The following is a 23,238-nucleotide window of genomic DNA, read 5'->3' as shown; positions in this document are numbered from 1 at the left end:
TTCTCCTATGAGAAGCAGTGCTTCCTTCTCCTCATTCCACTCTCTCCTGCCTCCTTTTGAGGCCTCCCTGCCCCCAAGCCTCTTGATTCAGCTACAGCTGCTACTCAGGACCTTGATTTGGCTACTTCCTCTAAACTCTGCCCCTTGAGGGAAGTAGCTGAACCTGGGGAGAGGGGAGGGAAGGGAAACTCTTAGAATGCAGATGCCCTTCTCCATGTCGGATCTTTCCCAAATTAAGGAGAAACTGGGCAGATACTCCAAGGATCCTACTAAGTATATTAAGGGGTTTAAAGCCATTATCCTTCAATACGATCTGTCCTGGGGAGATATTAATATCATTATCTCCTCTTGTTGTACCATAAAGGAGAAAAGAAGGATCTGGGACCTGGCCCAGAAGTTTGGAGATGGCATGACTGCCTCTCCCCTGGGAGATATCAAACAGGGGTCATAGCTGTGCCTATCTCAGACCCCAGGTGGAACTATCAGGAGCAGGGACAGAGAAAAGAGGGATCATCTCCTAACCTGCTTCATTGAGGGCATGAAAAAGGGAATTAAAAAACAGTTGAATTATGAGAAGCTTAGAGAGATCATCCAAGCATCTGAGGAAAATCCTGCCCTCTTTCAGGGTCGCCTTGTAGAGGCCATGAGGAAATCTACTAATCTGAATCCCACTTCTCCAAAGGGGACCACTGTCCTTAGCAGGCATTTTATCAACCAGTCTTCCCCAGACATAAGACGGAAGCTACAGAAATTGCCTCTAGGGCCCCAGACTCACATGACTCAGTTATTGGAAGTCACCTTTGAGGTATTCAATAAGAGGGACTGAGAGGAGGATCAAAAGGCCAGAGTAGAGAACAGAACTTGAACTTGGCCACTATATTTCTTGGCATTTTGATTTTAGGGTTCCTTTCAGTTGGTGATTGGTGAATTCTTTCAATGTCTATTTTACTCTCTGTTTCTATAATTTCTGGGCAGTTCTTTGATAATTTCCTGGAAAATAGTGCCTAGGCTCTTTTTTTCATTGTATTTTTCAGGGAGTCCAATTATTCTCAGATTGTCTCTCCTAGATCTATTTTCCAGGTCTGTTGTCTTCCCAAGAAGGTATTTGACCTTTTTTTCCATTGTTTCATTTTTTTGATTTTGCTTGACTGATTCTTGGCGTCTCCTCGAGTCATTCAATTCCATTTGTTTAATTCTGATTTTCAATGAATTATTTTCTTCACTCACTTTTTTTTATATCTTTTTCTAATTGTCCAATTGAGTTTTTTAAGTGAGTTGTTTCGTTCTATGGAATTTTTTTTCTATTTTGCAAATTTGATTTTTTAAAGAGCTATTTTCTTTTTTCAACTCACTAATTCTGTTTTTTTAGTATGTGATTTCTTTATCCACTCTGTCTTTAAATGAGTGGGATGATTTATCCAGACTTTCTTGCCAAGCTTCCCTTTCCTTTTCCCATTTTTCTTCTAGCTCTCTTGTGAGAGCCTTTTAAATTTCTTCTATGAGAGTTTGGTGTGTTGAGGAACAGATCATATCCCCCTTTGGGGATTCATCTGGAGACAGTCTGTTTTTAGTTTCCAGGGTTTAAAGTCTGCTCTCTGTCCATATAGAAGCTATCAATGGTTAGAGTCCTTTTTAACTTTTTGCTCATTTTGTCAGAGAATCAAAGAAAACAAACTAACAACAACAAAAAAATGCAGTCTGCTTTTTTATTTTTTTGTGGGGGGGGATGGGAGGGGGGCTGGATGGTGTTACTGGGCTTCCTCTACAGCAGTGAGGCACTAGCAGGACGATGGCTGCACTGCGTCTGGGCTCTGAGACTCTGAGGCTCTAAGAAACGTGCTGAGACACTCCAGGTGGGGGTGGCCAGGTCCCGAGAGACCCTAGCTTTTTGGGGTTATAGTCTTTACCTCCTATGTTTACAGCTTCTCTGCTGATCCTGGCTTGCTGCCAGGACAGAATATCAACACAGTGGTAAAAGTCTTTCCTCAGAAATGGCAGAGATCACACACCTTTCCCCTCCAGTCTGCTCACTGTGAGATGCCTGCCCTCATCCTGTGCCTAATCTGGCCATTCCCGCCCCTGAGCAAAAATGGACTTTTTCTGATGAATTTCAAGGATGTCTTCTGTTGGTAATTATTTGTGGGGGGTTTTCCCAGTCAAGCACTAATTCTGGGGCTTCTCATGAAATAAATTCTGAGAACAAAAACAGAGATTAAGTAGGTGTGTGTGTCCTCTCTGCCATGTTGGCTGGAAGTCCCCTCTGGTTGGTTTTAAACACCCTCAGACTACCTCTTAATCTCAGAGGCAAATCAGTGAAAACTGATCTCTGGTCTCCATCAGGCCAAGCACCTGGGGAGAAATGCTCTCCATTCCCTAGTGAAATGTGTTTTCACTGGCCACAAGCTGGGAGAAACAATCAGACAGGTGTGCCAGGCTTGTCCAATTTGTGCCCAGGTGAATCCTGAGGGAACTGTTAAGCCCCCGCCTCTCCTGAAGCCAGCCCAGAGGAGAGGCATGTACCATGGTGAGGACTAGCAACTACATTCCCCCTTGTAGAGGTTTCAAATTGCTTCTGGTGTTTGTTGACACATTCACTAACTGGGTAGAAGTTTTTTCTTCTAGGACTGAGAAGGCTCAAGAAGTATATAAATGCTTACTGAAAGATATCATACTGCATTTTGGTTTGCCCAGCTCTTTACAGAACGATACCGGCCTTCATTTCTCAGGTAATCCAAGGGGTAGCCAAGGCACTTAACATTTCTTTTCATCTTCATTCTGCCTGGCATCCTGAAGCCTCTGGGAAGGTGGAGAAAATGAACCACACGCTTAAGAGAGTCCTTACTAAACTATGCTTAGATACTCTAGAGGACTGCATAAAGAATCTCCCATTGGAGCTACTCAGAGTCAGAATTGCCCCCCAGGAGATAATTAAACTGAGACCCTTTGAACTCCTTTATGAGAGGCCTTTCTTAAACACTGACATCCTTGTGGATTCTGAGCAAAATTGAGTTTGCTACTTAGCTCAGGTGCATTTCAAAAGGGGCTGAATATGCAAATGAGCACCTCCCTAGGTCTTTGGAGGCTCAAATCCCATTCCCTGTCAATCCTGGGGACTTGGTATATTTGAAAACCTGGAAGCCCCAGAGATCCGACCCTTTGGGTGTAAAGTGGAAAGGCCCATACAGGGTCATTCTGACCACTCCAATGGCAGTTAAACTGGAAGGGTCCCCCAGTTGGACTCATATTTCTAGAATTTAAAATGCTGTTTCTGTTACCTCTCCTTCAGATACCCAGTGTATTCCTGTGAGCCCATAGAGGACCTGAAGTTTCTCTTTCACAAGAACCCTAAGAAATCTCTAGAGAAGGAAGGGTGACATTGCCTATAATCTTCTTCCCTCCTCATCGTGAGGACCCTACTCCTGATGCTCTCTCTCCAGCTTTCCTGTTCTTACTCTGTGGGCTCTTGCCAGTGGGGTGACAACTTCCTGGTCAGACTAGGGGCTCTATGGTCCCTACTGGCCCCTATACTAACTCCTCTTCTGATTATTATCCTTTTGCTCATATTTGACCCCTGCATTTTCAGATTGTTTGTGAGATTTATTTCCTCTAGGCTTCTGTAATGGGCCTGGAACTGATCCCCCTGTGTGGAAGGGAGCCGCCCTAATGTCAGTCATCTCCAGGATGTGGTTCCGGGTCGACTAATAGAGCTACGTGTCAGTAGATGCATGGAACTATGAGTTGCCTGGCCATATAAGGAGAAAAACGGCTAGGCATTGCTAAAGGAGCTGGCCCCGCCCACGAAGGGAGGAATCGGGGAGGGTCCAAGAAGATTCTGTATAAAAGTAGGGAACAGCAACGGCTCGGGGAGACATTTTGGGGAGCAGACAATAAAGAACAGTTCTGCTACACGTTGGCTCTCTGTTTGCTTATTCCCCGCTCCTGTCTCTGGAGTGGGGCCGGAGACGTCCAAAGGCTGGTGATAGCGTGAAGCGCGCAGTAAGAAACTTTCAGTTTCCAGTGAAGCTGCAGAGAAGCAGACCCACAACAGTCTTCAAGCTGCAAACTTCCAATTTCTCCTGTGACCTGGGGATCATGAGACAACTGATGGGCAAACTCAACATCTACTGAATGCTGTAGCTGCTGTTTTCAGATCTCGTTTCTCTCCTTCAAGCACAATCCCCCATTAGAGTCAGCTCTATGGCCATTTTCAGCAGAGAGTAGTTACAGAAGCCCTGACACCTTGGACCCTTTTCCCAAAAGAATTTATGCTTATTGTTTGAGGGGGGAGATGATGAGAGTAAAACTCTGTATGTTCTGAGTGAGCCCTATAAAATTATGTAAAATCATCAAAAAAAAGTCTCCTTGGATCTACAAACCCAAATGGCCTTGCATCCTCTTGGGAGAAGTCACAACTCCCAGCAAGATTTCACATTTATTTGAGACTTCCCTTAGACTCATACATAAAATAGATCTTCAGAAAATGAATTTTTGCAGATCATTTCTCTCTTGAGAATGATATGCCTGCCAAGAGAATTCCTCTTGGTGTTTCTTTAACAATAAAGTTTTTTTTACCATAGGTGTAGTGAATTCCTTTGCCCAAACCTGAGCCTTGGCGAGAGGAACCCCACTTATTCCTGCCTAACCTCTTCATTGGTACCTTCATTCCTCATCAGTAGCACTGGAGTGTCATTGTGTGGCTCAAGTGAAAGCAGAATAGACATCTCCTACCACCCTTCTCTAAGGGAGACTTTAATTCTTATCAGGAAGGGATACAAGAGGTTGGGGACAAAAGCTTGACCATTCTGCTCTTTTCAGAAAGAGGGGTACCAGGCTAAAATTATGCCTATCTGCTCCATATATAATAATGTTATGGAATATATTTTTCCATGTTCAAGCTAAACTTCTGATCACTGTTCATTAGTTGTGGTAAAGAAGAATCTCAAATTTTATGTGCACAACTTGGTTCCTTTTCCTCAAAATACCAGTTTCACAATGAACACAAATAGTGATTATCAAAGAAACTCACTTATTAGTAGTAAAAAAGAAATCAGAGAGATTACACATAGGAGAATATATACCAGATAATACAGAATGAAGGGAGTAAGGTAACTTGGTTCAACCAAGGGAGGAAGTTCTAGATGTCACAAAAGGATGAGGCTTCCCTGAAGTCTCTAGTGTAACAAACAAACTAAGGACAAGGACATGATAAAGAGCACAAGCTTTTCTCATGTTGGCTTTTCTTCAAAGTCTATTCTTCCTTCAGCAATGTGAAGTAGGATTGGCATTGTCCAACTTCTCTCTCAAAACATCCAGTATGGAAATGCACAAAAAAAGAAGAGTGAAATGAGTAGAACCAAGACAACATTGTATACTGTAACAGCAATATTTTTTAATAACATATGAAATATGCTTTTTGTATCCAGAGAATTTTAAAAATATGGCAGGAGGATTTTGGTAAATTTCAATTTTCATTCCCTGTTTCCCCAGCAAATAGAAAAAATGAGTATAGATCACAACATAGCATTTCCACTTTTTCTGTTATTGTTTGCTTGTTTTTTCTTCTCAGGTTATTTTTATCTTCTTTCTAAATCTGATTTTCTTGTGTAGCAATATAACTATATAAATATGTATACATATATTGTATTTAACATATATTTTAACATATTTAATATGTATGGGACTATCTGCCATCTAGAGGAGAGGGTGGAGGGAAGGAGGGGAAAAGTTGGAAAGGACGTTTGCAAGGGTCAGTGTTGAAAAATTACCCATGCATATGTTTTGTATATAAAAAGCTATAATTAAAATAATTAATTTATTTATTTATTAAAAAAAAGAAAAGAAATAAGGGGTAAGGAATAGTCAGACAGGAAAGCAAAAGGTGTGGGAAGAATACAAGGAAGGGTTCATGGTGGGAGGAGATTAAGTAATAGCAAGGCAAATTAGGAGCAGAATTAAAGCAAAGCGTCATCAGGGATAGGAAAGATATCTCTGTGTGTATGTTTGTATATACATATATCTACATATGTACATATAAATATATCTTTTCTTAACTATAGCCTGGTTGGGGGTAGGGAAGGAATAAAAAGGGGACAAAGAATAAAGTAAAAATTGTGTACAGTTGAGAACAAAAGAACTATTTACAAGGACTAAAGAAAAGATGGATACTCATGAATATAATTTCTTCTACTATATGTACTTTCTTGAACTGATAACTTGTTTTATATTTTGAATCCTCCCTGATGTTCTAGTGGGCACATGACTAAGTTTTTTTTTCTTGTTTTGTTTCATTTTGTTTTTCATTCCTTTTCTGTTTTCTTTTTTCTTATTCTGTTTCTTTAAATAAAAATAAAATAAAATAAATAAAAAATTTTAAAAGTATAAAAATATGTATTGAACAATTTTATACATATACACCTCTTTGTGTTTAATGGTAATCATTTTAAGGATGGGGAAGGAAGAAAAAAGAAAAGAAAAAAGAAATTTACGTAATTTTGTTGTATATTTGAAATAAATAGTAAGTTATGCATAACAGACTTGCAGTTTAATGCAGAGTCATCTTTTTTATTGTGCTATGTTATGGAAATGCTTATTTTAGTTTCAGAAATTAAAAATAAATTTTAAAATATAATATAAAATTTAGATAAAATTATCGCTTTTTTATTATATTGACTCAGTTTACCCATAAGCAATTAGCAATTTATCAGTTGTTTGAATCTCACTTCATTTGATTGAAAATGTTTTGTAATTTGTTTTTATGATTTTGGATTTGTCTTGGAAAGTAGACTCCCAAATATTTTATATTGTTTACATATATTTTAAATGGAATTTCTCTTTTTATCTCTTGCTGCTGAACTTTGTTGGTAATATAAAGAAAGGGTCATGATCTAATCAGTTTATTATACATTCTGCAACTTTGCTAAAGTTGCTAATTATTTCATCTAGTTTTTTAGTTGATTTTCTGGTATTTTTCAAGTATACTATTATGTCATTTTCAAAGAGTAGTAGTTTTGTTTCCTCATTACCTATTCTAATTCCCATATTTCTTTTTCTTTTCTTGTTGCTATGTATAGGTAGCATTTCTTGTACAACATTGAATAATAATGGTGGTAATAGATACCCTTGCTTCACATCTAATCTTATTAGGAAGGCTCCTAGCTTATTCCTATCACAGATAGGAAACCTGTTGGTTTTAGATAAATATTACTTATCATTTTAAACAATACTACAAGGGGCAGCTAGGTGACAAAGTGGATATAGCACCAGCCCTGAAGTCAGGAGGACCTGAGTTCAAATCTGACCTTAGACACTTAACACTTCCTAGCTGTGTAACCTTGGGCAAGTCACTTAATTCCAATTGCCTCAGGGGAAAATAAAACAATGCTACATTTATTCCTTTGCTTTCTAAAGTTTTTAATAGAAATGAATGCTACATTTTGTCAGAAGTTGTTTTTTTTCCCTAAAATTGGTCTATTTAAGTAATCTAATTTCTTATCTAGTAATCTGAGAAATTTTTATTTTTATAAGTATTTATGCATTTCAATTAGTACATCAGATTTCTTGATAGACAATTGGGTAAAATTGTTCCTAACTGTTGCTTTAATTTCCTTCTCATTGATTAATACATTTTCATTTTTGGTACTGATAATTTGATTTTCAGAATTTCTAATTTGGTATTTAATTGAGGACTTTTGATTTATTCTTTTTCTAGCTTTTTAAATTGCATTAAAGTGCTCATTCTCTATTTTATTGATGTAAGGAGTAAGAGATAAAAAAATTTCCCCCAAATACTGCTTTGGCTGCATCCTATAATTTTTACTAAGGCTTTCTCAGTAGTGTCTTTTTATGAATTTGTTATGAAATTTTTTTGGAAATTTTTTTTTCTTTTATGAAATTGTTGATTATTTCTATGACTTGTTATTTGACTCACCCATTGTTTAGTTTCCAATTCATTTTAAAATTTTCTATGGCCCATTGTTAAATGTAATTTTTATTGTATCATGATCTGAAAAGAATTAATTTAATATTTCTGAATTTGATTTTGAAATTCCTACCCTAATATTCCTTTTTTTGTGTAGATGTTATGTACTGCTGAGAAAAAGATATATTCATTTCTAATTTTATCCCTTCACATTCACATTGAGCTTTTGTACTTCCTTTTCCACTTGGTCAATTCTACTTTTTAAGGAGTTATTTTCTTCATTGGGTGTTTGTACCTCCTTTTCCATTTAGCCCATTCTATTTTTAAGAAGTCATTTTCTTTTTCCAAGCAGTTGAGTCTTTTTCATGATTCTCTTGCATAGCTCTCATTTCTATTTCCAATTTTTCTTGTATCTTATTAGATTTTAAAAATCCTTTTTGAGCTTTTCCATGAGGACTTTTTGTGTCTAAAACAAATTCCTTTTTCTCTTTGACGCTTCACATATAGGCATTTTGATGTTGTTGTACTTTCCTAAGTTTATATTTTGATCTTCCTTGTCATTATATCGTTTTATGGTCAGGGCTTCCTCTTGTCTCCCCCCAACCCTGCCACATACACACACTATTTCCACACTATTTCATGACTTTTAAAGTTGAACTCTGCTCCTGTGATATTCAAGGCACTAATCTAAGGTCCTTGTTCTGGGGGCTAGCTTTGGTTAATTGCTTTCTGTGCCAGGGCCTCTAGGCTTGCCATTCCAGAACACTACTCTGTCATAGCAGGGCTGGAAGCCTCATAGCTGGCCTACTGCACTGCTGTCCTGTGGAGCCTGAAGCACCCAACCCTGTTTATTGATCTGTGTTGGAGTTAAGAGCCAAATATTGTCTTGTCTGGGCACTGACTGTGCTGAGTTGCATTCCCTTCTTACGCAAATGAGACAATTCTTTCCTGCCATCCTTCAAAGTTATTTTGGGCTGAAAAATTATTTTATCCTGTCCTTTTGTGGGTTCTTTTGCTCCAGAATTTGTTTTGAGGAATGACGTGAAGTTTGTTCGAGGGAAATTGGAGAGAGCTCAGGCAATTTTGTGCCTTTCTCAGTACTGTCATTTTACAGCTTATCAAAAGCTTTTTCTGAATTTATTAATATAGTCATATGATTTGTATTGGTTTTGTAATTGATTTAGTCAATGATACTGATGTTTTTCCTAATAGCAAACTACTTGGTCATAGTATATGATCTTCATAGTATATGATCTTTGTGATGTGTTGCTGTAATCTTGCTAATATTTTACTTAATTTATTTTTACATCAATATTGATTAAGGAAATTGATCTTTCTTTGTTTTGGCTGGTTTCAGTATTTAGACCATATTAGTGTCATAAAAGAATGAGGTAGAACTCTTTCTTTACCTATTTTCCTCAAACACTTTATATATTATTGGAATTTATTGTTCTTTAAATGTCTGGTAGAATTCAGTTGTACATCCATTTCATTCTGGACATTTTTTTTTTCTTATGAAGCTCATTGATGGCTTGTTCAATTTCATTTTCTGAAATAGTTACTTAAATAACTGATCTAATCTGTTCATCTTGGTTTAAGTTATATTTTAAAAATATTAATCTATTTCACTTGGATTGTCAGATTTATTTGGCATATAATTTGGCAAAATAGTTCCTAATGCTTTAATTTCCTCTTTATTAGAGGTGAATTCACCTTTTGTGGTTTTTTGATACTGGCAATTTTTCTTGGATTTCCTAATGAAAATCTGTGTATTTTCTAGATCTTTTTGGAGGAGGTTTGATAAGGACTGAGTCTGCGTTCTTTCTTGCTACTCTGCCATTTTAGCATTAAGAAATTTCAGGAAAAGATTAAATGACTCTTGTTCTAGTAATACAAAACTTGCTTCTCATTTTACTTATAGAAATAATTTTCTAATTTGAATATCAGCTCCTCCAGAAAACTAACCATGATTTCCACTGCCAACTGTGGACTACAACAAATTCATTCTTTTTTTTTTCTTGCATTATTTTATCTTTTCCCCTTTTCCTAATTATATTCTACTTCTCTATTTTTATCTTTCCTCTACTGTCTAGACTTCTGAGGACCTATATTATTATTCAAGTGTTTAAGTTCCCAACTATCAGAATAGGACTCTGAGAAGTTTTAAAATGTTAGTTAAATCGTATTTGACTGAATCTGTCCTGTAGTGGGATAGGGGTTAATCACTGTTGACTAGAAATCAAGAACTCAACTACTTTCAGTCACTTATATGAGACTTCTGGGCTGATTTAAAAGAAATGATAGCTGGGGTAACGACAGAAAATAATCTGGCTGGCAGCAGGTTCTAATCACAAAAGGTGAGATAGTCCTGGGACAAAAAACTTAAAAGCTCAGTTGAGCTTTTTTCTCTGTGGAGAAAAGTTTCATAGCTTCTGCAATTCAGCATAGGACCGGCAGAGGGCAACAAACATTTGCAACAATATGCAAGCAGGGAGAAGGAGGTTAAGAGATGATCCAGCCAGATAAATGTTACTTGTCCTAGCTCTAGGTTGTTCTCTGGCTATATATATTCCCCATGTTTATCAAACCGAATTGAAATATTTCTTACAGAAGAAAGTGCTTAGTACTTTACTGGTTGGTATAAATGTTATCATCATCATCATCATCATCGTCGTCATCATCATCATCTTTTTCTTCATCATAATTTTCATTGTTTTTCATCATTCACTTCATGTGGGTTCCCCACAAACTAGGAAGTGGGCCTTCTGCAAACATATCCTGATCACTTGTATTATCTATGTCGATTCTTTCTCCCCCTGTTATATGGGATTCTCTGGGAAGGTATATACTTGTGAAGATTTTTTTTTTTTTTTTTAATCTTTCTACAATGTTTCAAGTAAGTGTCTTTCATTTTGGATCTGGTAAAAAATAATTATTGCTGGAGTTTATGAGCTATGATATAGATGCTAACCCAAATCATGCCTTGAATCTGATTAAAACAACCTAGATTATATGTCCCTTTTATGGGTGAGGAAAATAAAATTTCTTAGGAAGCTTGCCCAAAGTCATTGTGGGAATTTCTTTCCAATTCAGACATATAAACAATGTAGGGCATTATGTTTCTGAATCTTTCCTAAGTTCTGAGTTGTCTTCTTGCTAAAGGACAGACCTGTCCCACAGTCCAACCTCTGCCCCAAGTTTCATTTCTTTTTTTGACCTTAGCTTTTAAAGTTAGTGTAGATCTTGTTTATACCTTTATTTACATATTTGTCAAAGTCCTACAATATCTAGAGAGTCTGAATGCAAATAGACCTCCCCTTTCCCAATCCCTTTACCTTAGCTGGAGTGTAGATAATTGTTTTGTGGAAGGGAGCTTCCCTTGAACCCCCTGAACAAATGTTTAGTTTAGTGGAACTATTGAATTTAGAACTAGAATGGACCTTAGAAATTCTTAAATACAATCCTATTCATTTTACAGACAAAGAAATTGAAGCTCAGACAGGAAAAGGTCCTTGCCTATAATCATAGAATTCAAATTCAGGTTCTCTCAATCTGTAATTCTCTAGTGTTCTTTCCATTATAACAGTTTTGGCCTCAAAAGGAGGGGCCATTCATTGAGGGCCAGGGTGATGAAAGAAGGCTTCCTGGAAAAGGTGGAAGTAAAGGTGAACAATGCAAAGCAAAAGACAGCTGGATTTAGAGTCAGGATAATTGAATAATTAACACCTAACTTTGAATTCCAGCTCTATTACTGACTATCTGTGTGAGCACAGAGATGTCATTCAGTTTCTCTGAACTTTTTTCTGGGTAATCTTTACAAATAATAACCTTTTTTATCTATACATAGGATGAGGGAAGGATGATTTTTAAAGTCCTTTCAAACTCTAAATCTATGATCTATGAGGTGATAGAAGGCTTTCAATCCAACAGATATTTATTAAGCATTTACTCTGAATAAAACCCTGAAATTTGAACTTAGCTCATAATAAAGCTAGCACTTATATAGTGCCTACTATTGTGTCAGGTACTGTACTTAGTATATTAAAGATATTCTCTCATTTGATCCTCACAGCAACCCTTGGAAGTAGGTATGATTTAAATTTATATCTTTCTGACTCCAAGCCCAGTGCTGTATCCATTGGGCCACCTATCTGCATAAAACAAATGAAAGTGCGTTGATTGAGTAGAGCTGTTTTAGAGGATCTTTCAGTACCCAGCTGAGAATATATAATATAAGCTAACTGATTCTGACCTCTCTCTCACTTTGCCTAACTGAAGCTTCCCTTTTATCATAGGAAGAGGTCCTTGGCCAAGTGGCATATAGCCCATGCTTCTCCTACTCTAGATGCTTAGATCTAACTTCTCCATGGCCTAATGGAAGAGCAATTACTTATTAATTAGTTTAGCAATTAATAAGTGTCTGACCTGCTCACAGGAAGATTTCAGTACCAATCTGAATCCTGATCATGGGTGAGGAGTGAAGAGGCAGAACTCATGAAGATGGTCAAATAAGAACCCTTTTATTAAAATTTTTCTCAGCCTTAATTACTCTAATACACTTACATAATTATAGCATACTGTACATGTACTAACTATATACTGTACATTCAGATCACATACACAACTTGCTATTGTGTGCAGATGTCTTTTTGCTACTTTAGTATAACTTTGCTTCAAGAACAACACAAGTTTTTATGCCCCCGGATTTCTCAAGAAGGCTGAGTCACACTTAGGGGAGATGGGGAGCCAAACCAGACACGTCAGCAGGGTTCCACTGGACTAAAGGGTCACCCAGGGTTCCTCACTATCTGTGACCCTCTACAATAAGGGGAAGACAAGTTCCCTAAGCAGAGACCTACTAAGGTGTGGCAAGTAGAAAATTGGGGGCAAACTTTAAAGAGGTCCTAATAGGTGTTAGCTTTTGTAATATTTAGCAAGCAGACTATCGGCTGTAAGAAGAAAGATGCCATGAGGTTGGAAATAGACCATGGTGTACTAACCCTAACAAGGAGTTTAGGAAGCTGGTAAGGAACAGTTAAGTCCTTTTACAAGAGGCATATAATCTTAGGGGTTTGATATCATAACTTGGCTTTTGAATTGAATGTAGTAGGGGAGGGACTGTAATCAAAAGTCCACTTGAACAAAAGGCCTATTTAAGAACAAAAGACCCACTTAAGGCTGAGATGATCCTATCAGTGCTTTAGTTCCCTCTGCTAAAGTCCATCTGGATACCCAGGACCTCATCATTTGTACTTAAAAATTGTAGAGTTAAAAGCAGAAAAGCAGGAATATTAAAAATATTCTTTTCATATAATAATGTAATAAAAATATATTTAATAAAGGATAACAGAAACATAGATTATAAACTAATTGGAGAAACAATCTTAAAGAATGAGTGATTTAAAGAACAAACCACAAAAACAATGATTTCATTAAAGAGAATAATAATGAGACAATATATTAAAACATATGGGATACAATAGTGATTAGAGGAAACTTTATATTTATAAATGTTTACATCAATAAAATAAAGAGCAGACTAATGAATTGGGTTTATAATTTTTAAGAAACTAGAAAAAATTCCTGATTAAATACTAAATTGGAAATCCTAAAAAATTAATAGTGAGAGTAATAAAATTGAGAGCAAAAAACAATATTGAATTAATAAATTAATCTAGGAGTTAATTTTACAAAGAACATCAAATAATATAGGTAAATAATTGGTTAATTTGAATGAGAAGAAAACCAAATCACTAGTATCAAAAGTGAAAAGGATGACTATACCACTAAAATGAAGATGAATAACAAAGATGAAATTAAAACAATTATGAGGCGTTATTTTGCCCAATTACATGCCAATAAATTAAAAAATTTAAGCAAAATGGAATAAATTATCAGAAAAGAAAACAGAATATTTAAATAGGACTATTTTAGAAAAGGAAATTAAACAGGCCATAAATGAGCCTCTTAAAAGCACTAGGACCAGCTTGATGTACAAATGAATTCTATTACAAATTTAAAAATCAATTAATTCCAATATTAAATAAATTATTTAGAATGACATGTAAAGAAGAGACCCTAATAAACACTTTTTATAAAACAAATATAATATTGATACCTAAACTAGGAAGAGTAAAAACAGAAAAAGAAAATTAGACCAGTTTTCATCCTGCATTTTCTAAGAAAACATTATAGGGTGCTGTTTTGACTTGAGTGTGAATTGTATTTAAATGGGCAGAGTTGCATAAACTTACCAATTTTGCTCTCTCTTCCATAATCATCAAATTCCAATGGCAAGATAAAAGCCAGGATGACTGCCAATGGCCTGGGATGCAGAGGATGACCTTGCTTCTTTGATGTCTGACCAAGTTCTAAGTATTCCATAAAACCTGATTCAGTCACCTTCAAGGCCATTGGAACAACTTGTTTTCATCTTTTCATTCTATTAGGGCAAGTCTTGAGGTAGACATTCATATCCTCAAAGTAAATATTGCTTTGTAAAATCTAATCTAACTGTAAGTAGCTAAATGGAACTAGGATTCGGGGAAGAACATTATACTTGGAAATACCCTAAGTGAAGGACTGGAGCTACTGGTAAAGATCATAGACACACCCTAAATCTTCTTAAAAGTATTGAAAAATTCCAGGAAAGAGAAAAAAATCTAACATTCCTGGCTTTCCAGACAGTAAAGGTTGGGTAATCAATGTTATATAAATACAAGATACATGCAATGTAGATAAAAAGTTACATTGGAGGAGGAGACACTAAAAACTGAGGGTAGCAATAGAAAGGCCTGCCTTGGGTTAACGACAATATCACTGAAGACTGGATATCTACTTTTCAGATATATTGTGGAGATTACTATTTACTAATAGTGAATTATATGCTCTTCAAGTTCTCAATGAGTTTTGTTTTCCCCAAACTTCAAACTTCCTATGGATAGGACCCAATTCAATTCTTCTTCTGCCTCGCTGAGGTCAGGGTAATTTCTTCCTTCAGCTTTAATGAGTGCTGGGATAGAGAAAAGGGGAATTTAGAAATAATTCAGACCTCCCACAACAAAAGGAGAAGTTTTCACAAGAATTACTTTAATTTCATTTGCACAGACCTGATCTATAACTTTTCTTTCAAGGTAGAGGTATTTATATAGATGTAAATTTCTGTTTTTACAGTTGAGGTAACAGACATATAGAAGTTAAGTGACTTGCTCTGAATCACATAGCTAGTAAGTGGCTGAGACTGGATTTAAACTGATGTCATCTTCACTTTAGATCCAGTGCTCTATCCATCGTGCTACCCAGCTGGGGGCGACAAAACACACACACACACACACACACACACACACACACAAACTATGCACAAAGCAGTTTTATGTAGGATAAATTGAGGGTAACTCAAAGAGAAGGCACTAATATTGAAAAAATTCTTGTAGAAGATAAGGTTTTAACTGGGTTAAAACCAAGAGAGTCAAGAAGGATCTCAGTGAATCTCAAAGTATGTGGGAACAAGTCAAACTTTAAAAGACTGGAAAGATGAAAGGGTTTCAAGTTATGAAGTACTATAAAGATACAATATATTTTATTCTGAAGGAGATGGGGAACAGCTGAAGTACACTTAATGGAGTTGTGGATACAACATGTAATATCACAAGTCAGACCTGTGCTTTAGGAAGATCAATTTGACAGTATAGTAGAGGTTGAATTGGAATGGGGGAAAACTTGGGCAGGAAAACTAACCAGCAGGCTATTGCAATAGTCCAACTATAAGATAACCAGGGTGATGGCAAGGTCAGAAGGCAGAAGTGGATGTATACAAGAGATGTTGTGAAGGTAGAATAGATAGACTTGGTAATAGATCGGATTTGAGAAGGGGGTGGGTGACTGGGACGATAGTGGTACCTTCTACAAAAAAAGAGAAACTAGGAAGAATGGAGGTTTAGGTTAAGGTGAATATCATGAGTTCAGTTTTGGATATGAGTTTCTATAGAACTTCCAGTTTGAGATGTTCAATAGGCAATTGGTTATGGGAGATTGGAGAATAGCAAAGAAATTAAGGCTGGATAACAGGATCTTGATTGTTAGCATTGACAAGATAATTGAATCCATGGTAGTTGATGCAAATACCAAGTGAAATAGTATAGAAAGAGAAAAGGAGCTTTGGGGAATATCCATGGCTTGTAAGCATCTCTAGAATGAAGATTCACCAAAGGAGACTGAGGAATCGTAAGAGAGAGAATCAGGAAGATTAATGTAAAAACCTATGGAGAAGACAGCATCAAGGAAAAGGACATCAATAGTGTCAATCACTAACTGCAGAGAGGTTAAGATTAAGAGATGAAATTCAGTTTAGAAATTAAAAGATCATTGCTAACTTTAAAGAAAGCAGTTTTGTTGTTTTTTTTTTTTTAGTTCAATGATGATATCAGAAGTAAGATTTAAAGAACTGAGTGAGATGACAGGAAGCTGAGGTACTAATTGTAGATAGCCTTCTTAAATAGTTTAGCTACAAAAAGTAGGAGAGATGTAAAATGATAGTGAGGATGGGCAGATCAAGCAATTTTTTTTTGATGCTGGTGACATGATTATATTTCCAGGAAAGGGGGACCCAGTCAGCATGGTTTCTGATTTTCTTTTTTTCTTTTTTTTTTTTTTTTTTTTTTTTTTTTTTGAGACTGGGATTAAGTGACTTGCCCAGGGTCACACAGCTAGGAAGTCTAAGTGTCTGAGATCACATTTGAACTCGGGTCTTCCTGAATTCAAGGCTGGTGCTCTATCCACTGCGCCACCTAGCTGCCCCAGGTTTCTGATTTTCTCTAGTTTCATTCAGTAGCATGAAAATAGAAACAAAGGCAAGAGGTAATGGGAGTTATCCAAAGGCCAAGGCTTCATGGGACAAGATTTTTGAAAGGGACAGGAGGCAAAGAGATTATAGAGGCCAGTATAGGGTTGAACTTTTTTATCAACAGATCATGATTAGGAAGGGGGGAGTTTATAGGGTGATAGTCTAGAAAAGAATTGAGGCATGAGATGGATTAACAAAAGGAAATTTACTTATCTACGGCAGAAGGATCTTCAAGGAGAGGTACTTCATTAGTTCTGTTAAGTGAAATTCCCATCAATATCCACCAGACAAAAATCTGAAAACTCCCCCCAGCTCTCTTTTTGCTGAATGGCCAATAAATTCTCTAATCTTCGTGGAGGAGTGTTGTAATACGGGAGCCACCTGCCAGTGGCTGCTGGAGGTCTAGCTCAGATCTTTTCATGTGAGAGGATGAAGATGATCATAATGATGCAAGGAGATTGAGAAGCAAGTTGCGTGGTCTGACCTCTCTCCTCTTCCCTCTTGCCTCCAATTTACTTCATTCCCAATCCACAAGGAACATCTCTGTAAGTAAAGGCTGTTTTGCAACTCCTTCAAGTGTTATGATTCGAGGCTCTTGGAGAATTGACCTGCCCCTTCACTTAGACATGGTCCTTAACAGAGGAGATAGGGAACAAGTTGATGAGTACATGGTGAGAAATGGATGTCTCACAGTAAGCAATTACCATCTATAGAGGCATCCCAAGAAAAGCACAAGAAGCATGAAGGCCAATCCAAGTTCACCTTTCTCTGTACTTTCCATCCTTTATTCCAACCAGTTCAAGCTCATTATGTTGAAATGTTGCATACTATAAAGCTAACCCTATCATATCCATAATCAATTACAAGATCTTCCATTAATCATTCTTGTTCCTTCCCATTTTCTCCCCTCTCCCACCAAATTTCACCTTTCTTTTTTTCCCAATCTTCTTGTACTTTCTGTGGTCCCGTGAGTCTGAAACATGGTTGCTGCTGAAATAAGACACTCCATTTCCCAACTCTTCATATTTTCACTAGTTATCTCCCTCTTCATCTCTGCTTCTTGGATTCATTGATTTCCTTCAAGTCTCATTTTACACATAAGGGACTGAGGCAAACTGAGGTTTGTGACATGCCTGGGGTTACCCAGCTAGTGAGTGTCTGAGGCCATATTTGAACCCATAAAAATGACTACTTCTCTTTCTGGCTCCAAGCCAGATACTAGCCACTGAGCCACTTAGCCACTAATTATAAAAATGCAAAATTAAAATAATTTTGAGATTCCACCTCATATCTGTGAGACTAGAAAAGATGACAAAAGAGGGGAATGACAAATGTTGGAGCAGTGCAAGAAAAGAGATACATTAGTATATGATTGGTAGGGCTATAAGTTGTATTGGCCATTCTGGAAAGGAATTTGGAACTATTTCCAGAGACTTAAGTTCATTATATAACCAAATGAATTAATAGCAGAAAAAGATAATCCTTAATTCCCTTACTCTGTATCCCCTTCCCTACCAACTTTATGATCTGGCAGGATAGCACAAGCTGACTAAAAGATATATAGGAGGGGAGAACACTGTACCAGAGAGATTTCATGGAAATTGGAGAAAACTATCAAAAAGCAAAAGGTAGTAATGAATTACATTTTCAGGGACATAGAAAATTTTCTAACATGGGACATGTTCTACCCTCTCTATTTCTTATAAGAATTGTTACTAAAACATGAAACATTTCTTATAAAAATTGTTACTAAAACTATAAAAATTATTTTTAAAAGGAGGGAGGGAATATGATCTGTAGGACAATAACATATATATGCTGTTTAGATGAGGGAATTCAAAAGAAATACCTTATAAACTTTAAATCTATGAGGAATACAGAGATTAATGAAGGAATAAATGGGTATGTGGAATGTGAATCAAAGAAAAACATCTAGAAAAGACTGAAAAAATAAAATTTAATAAAGAAAATTATGGGTAAAAATCATTTTTTGCTAAAAGTCACCCACACAAAAATAAACAAACTCTGCCTCCCCAAATTAAACAAAATAATTTGAAGGACACAAGAGGATTTTACTTGATTACTTGAGAGGAAAAAAGAATTAGATAACTAGACAAAGGGAACAATACAGAGGAGTACAATAAACCAATACAATATCAATTTTAAAATTTTATGTAAAATCTTGTCACACTACAGCAATTCTTCTTTGAAATTATTCTTGCTTTATTTTGCTGAATCTTTATGAAATCTGAAGAGGCAGAACTCTCTTTTTACTTACATAGACACTAGTCAATTTTCTACAATAGCTCAGTATAAGGTGACCTGTGAGTATACTCCCTAGATCCACATATCACCCTTCATAAGAAGGTGAAAACTTAATGGATTTGTTCCACACCTACTTTAAATTATAGCTAACTGAATGCAGATTTAAAAAGAACCTTAGGGATTGTAATTTCATAAAGCTGGAGGAAAACTCAAAGGTGAATTAGTTCATCCTTTTAAACTTATTTATATTTTTTTAAATTAACATCTATTTTGTTTCTCCCATTCCTATCCCATTAAAATTTCTAAAAATTCTATTTAACAATATGTATATAATTAAGCATGACTCCATTAAAAAAAGTATCATTTTGCCACCTGAATCCATTATCTTTCTGTCAGCAAGTAGATAAAATGCTTTTACAAGATGAGAAAATAGGCCCAAATAGGTTAAGTGACATATCCAAGGAAGAAGAAACTGATTTTCTGCACAACTCCTGCTTATCATACCCTTGTCAATAGATTTGTGGCAGGTGGGTGAGGCTAAAGTGCGGGCCTTGGAGATCATGAAGGCCTGAGATCGTCTAGTCTCAAATATGTAACCTTGAGCAAGTTGCTAAACCAGTTTGCCTCAGTTTCTTCAATTGTAAAATAGGGTTAACAGCACCTATCTCACAGGGTTGTTATGAAGATCAAATGAGGCACAATGTCTGGTATATAGCAAGTATTATATAAATATTACCTTTCTTTTCCCTAATCGTTTTCTATCATAGATCTTTTTGTTAAAGGCTTAGGGCACAAGGGATTAGTGTAACTTACTGATTGACATAGAATTTTATATCAAGAATAGCAATAACTGGCCACGTGTCATCAAAATGATGTCCTAGGAATAAATATGGATAATCACTGTACCCTTTTGAATAAAGAGAACTAGTTGTAAACAACAGATCAACTAGCCAAAGCATTTGCAGAAAGTGGTTATATAGATGAATAGAATAATAGTGTAAAGGAAGTCTTTATTCTGGAATAGGGAGTAGGGACCTAACTGGGGTCCTGAAGGGATTAGGATAATTCTTCTAAATAAGTGATACTCCAATATCACCTCTTCCCTCTGATCAACTGAGACTGGTTTAAATATGCTTTGAGTCTTAAGGTATAGGTTTCATTAAAATCTAGGATTCTAAGACAAAAAGTAAAGAAGAAAGGAGAATGATTATTTTGCCACTTGGGAATTCTACCAGCGAGTAGAGACCAGGATGTAGAAACAGAATTTGAAGGTAAGCTGTCCAGAGTTGGCAAGACACTATGCAAAATCAAATTTGTCTGAAATAGGCAATTGAGGGTATTTATTTTAAGATTTTCCAGGTGGATGATCCATTAGTGGAAAGCACTGGGAGAGGAAATGTAGGGACAATGAGTAGCACTATAACATTGACTAGTCAAATCAATAAGAAGTGCTAGGCATTATGTTAAGTACTGGAGATACAAAGAAAGGCCAAAAAGAAATTCCTAAACCAATCCCCCCCCCCCAAAAAAAAAAACCCTAACCCTAGTCCCTGCTCTGAAGGAATTCACAATCTAATGAGAGAGACAAAACACACACACACACACAAAGCCCAACTATGTACAAACAAGATATATATATATATATATATATATATATATATATATATATATATATATATATATATATATATATATATATATATATGATAAACTGGAAATAATTGATTAAGGGAGTTTGGGAAAGGCTTCTTATTTCCATAAATAGGACTTTAGCTGAAAACTGATGAAAGATGTTAAGCAAAGTAGGAAGTGTAGATAAGCAAGGAGAGAATTTTAGGCTGGGGAACAGAGAAAACAACTGGAATTTTGTGAGACTGGAGTGTCAAATACAGGGGCAAGAAAGGTAGTCACTATCTTTAGCATATATAGGAGTGAACAAGGTATAAGAAGACTAGAAAGGTAGGGAATACCAGATTATTAGGGACTTTGAATTCCAAACAGGATCCAAAACAGGAACTTAAAGATGAAAGGTAGCCAACTAGAGTTTATTGAACCAGGGATAAATGGAGTGTGAGAGATGGGCAGACCTAGTCTTTAGGAAGAACAATTTTCCAACTAATTTGGATTGATAGGAGTAGAAGCAAAGATCTATTTCAAATTTCATCTCTCATACCTCCACACCTCCCCAAGCAAGATCCTTAACCTTTAAAGCTATGCCTAAGTTTCCTTAGCAGCAAAATGAGGTTGGATGAAATGGTTTCTAAGGGCCCTTCCAGCTTTCTGTTATGATCTTGTAATCCAAAGGGGTGAGGCTATCTGCATTAAACTAGAATGTGTGGACTCCAAGCTTAGTCAAGCTCTTAAATTATTCTCCCTAAACTTCTGAAACTAAATTCTAAATGGAAAAAGAAGTGAAAAGCTTTGCAGGTGAATTACTTCTGTGATGCTGCCTTTCTCTGAACCTACCTGATGGCACTTATTTCTTTTGCTAGTTCTTCATACTTTCACACCTCGTTCTTTAAGTGCCCCATATCTGTTAGCCAGGAATTCTTAACCTGTAGTCTATAAACTTTTTTTTTTAAATTGAGAACTGTATTTCTTTATGTATAATTTTATAACAAAATATTTTATGTTAAAATGTGATTTTCAATTAAAAAAATTTGTTATAATACAACATACTATCCAGAAATTCTAAAGAAATCATTCAACATGCAGAAGCATTCAACATCAGATTTATCTGCAGTGGTCCTTAAAAAATTCCTACATACATTAAAATTAAAAAAAAAAAACTGGTTCTCTTTGCAAAGAATCACATCACTGACTCCTAAATCTGTAACAGTTTTAGGCTGAAGCTAGCAATTAATGGCAGTTAAATTCACTTTCACTAAATTAATAGTGAGAGTAATAAAATTGAGAGTAAAAAACAATATTGAATTAATAAATAAAACTAGGAGTTAATTTTATAAAGAACAACAAATAATATAGATATTTGAATTAATTTGAATCACTAGTATCAAAAATGAAAAGGCTGAATATGCCACTAAAATGAAGATGAATAACAAATATAAAATTAAAACAATTATGAGATGTTATTTTGCCCAATTACATGCCAATAGATTAAAAAAATTAAGTTAAATGGAATATTTACAAAAATATAAATTATCAGAAAATAGAGTATCTAAATAGGCTTATTTTAGAAAAGAAAATTTAACAGGTCACAAATGAACTTCCTAAGAGAAAAGCACTAGGACCAGCTAGATGTATAAGTGAATTCTATTACAAATTTAAAAATCAACTAATTCCATTATTGTTCTGTAAGAAATGATTTCAGGATGATTTCAGAAAGGCCTGGAGATTCTTACATGATCTGATGCTGAGTGAAATGAGCAGGACCAGGAGATCATTGTATACTTCAACAACAATGCTATATGATGATCAATTCTGATGGATGTGGCCATGTTCAACAATGAGATGAACCAAATCAGTTCCAATTGAGCAGTAATGAACTGAACCAGCTACACCCAGAGACAGAACTCTGGGAGATGACTATGAACCACTACATGGAATTCCCAGTCCTTCTGTTTTTGTCTGCCTGCATTTTTTTATTTCCTTCACAGGCTAATTGTGCACTATTTCAAAGTCTGATTCTTTTTGTACAGCAAAACAACTGTTTGGACATGTATACAAATATTGTACTTAATTTATATTTTAACATATTTAGCATATTTAGTATTGGTCAACCTGCCATCTTGGGGTGGGGGGGAAGGGGGAAAAATTAAAACAAAAGGTTTGGCAATTGTCAATGTTGTAAAATTACCCATGCATATATCTTGTAAAGAAAAACTATTAAATAAAATAAATAAATAAAAATCAACTAATTCCAATATTAAATTTAGAATATGTAAAGAAGTGACCCTACCAAACTCTTTTTATAAAACAAATATTGATACCTAAACTAGGAAGAGTAAAACCAGAAAAAACAATTAGACGAATTTCATCCTGCATTTTCTAAGAAAATGAATGACATTACAGGGCGCTAGCTTGACTGATGTGCAAATTGGATTTAAATGGGCAGAGTTGCATAAACTTATCAACTTTGCTTTCTCTTCCATAATCATCAAAATCCAATGGCAAGATAAAAGCCAGGATGACTGACCATTGTCAGGGATGTCATGTCTGGGATGCAAAGGATGACTTTGGCTTCTTTGATGTC

General features: G+C 35.9%; 1 pseudogene; it reads right to left on the bottom strand.

The window, feature by feature from the left end:
- The window catches only part of LOC141552836 (solute carrier family 25 member 33 pseudogene), a 30,582-nt pseudogene extending 16,250 nt beyond the window's left edge, over positions 1–14,332 (bottom strand).
- Between the last annotated feature and the right edge of the window lie 8,906 nt (positions 14,333–23,238).

This window comes from Sminthopsis crassicaudata, chromosome 2, assembly GCF_048593235.1.
Source record: "Sminthopsis crassicaudata isolate SCR6 chromosome 2, ASM4859323v1, whole genome shotgun sequence".
In the NCBI taxonomy this organism is placed as follows: domain Eukaryota; kingdom Metazoa; phylum Chordata; class Mammalia; order Dasyuromorphia; family Dasyuridae; genus Sminthopsis; species Sminthopsis crassicaudata.
The sequence above is the reverse complement of the archived record's forward strand: the minus strand, read 5'-3'. Positions and strand labels throughout refer to the sequence as shown.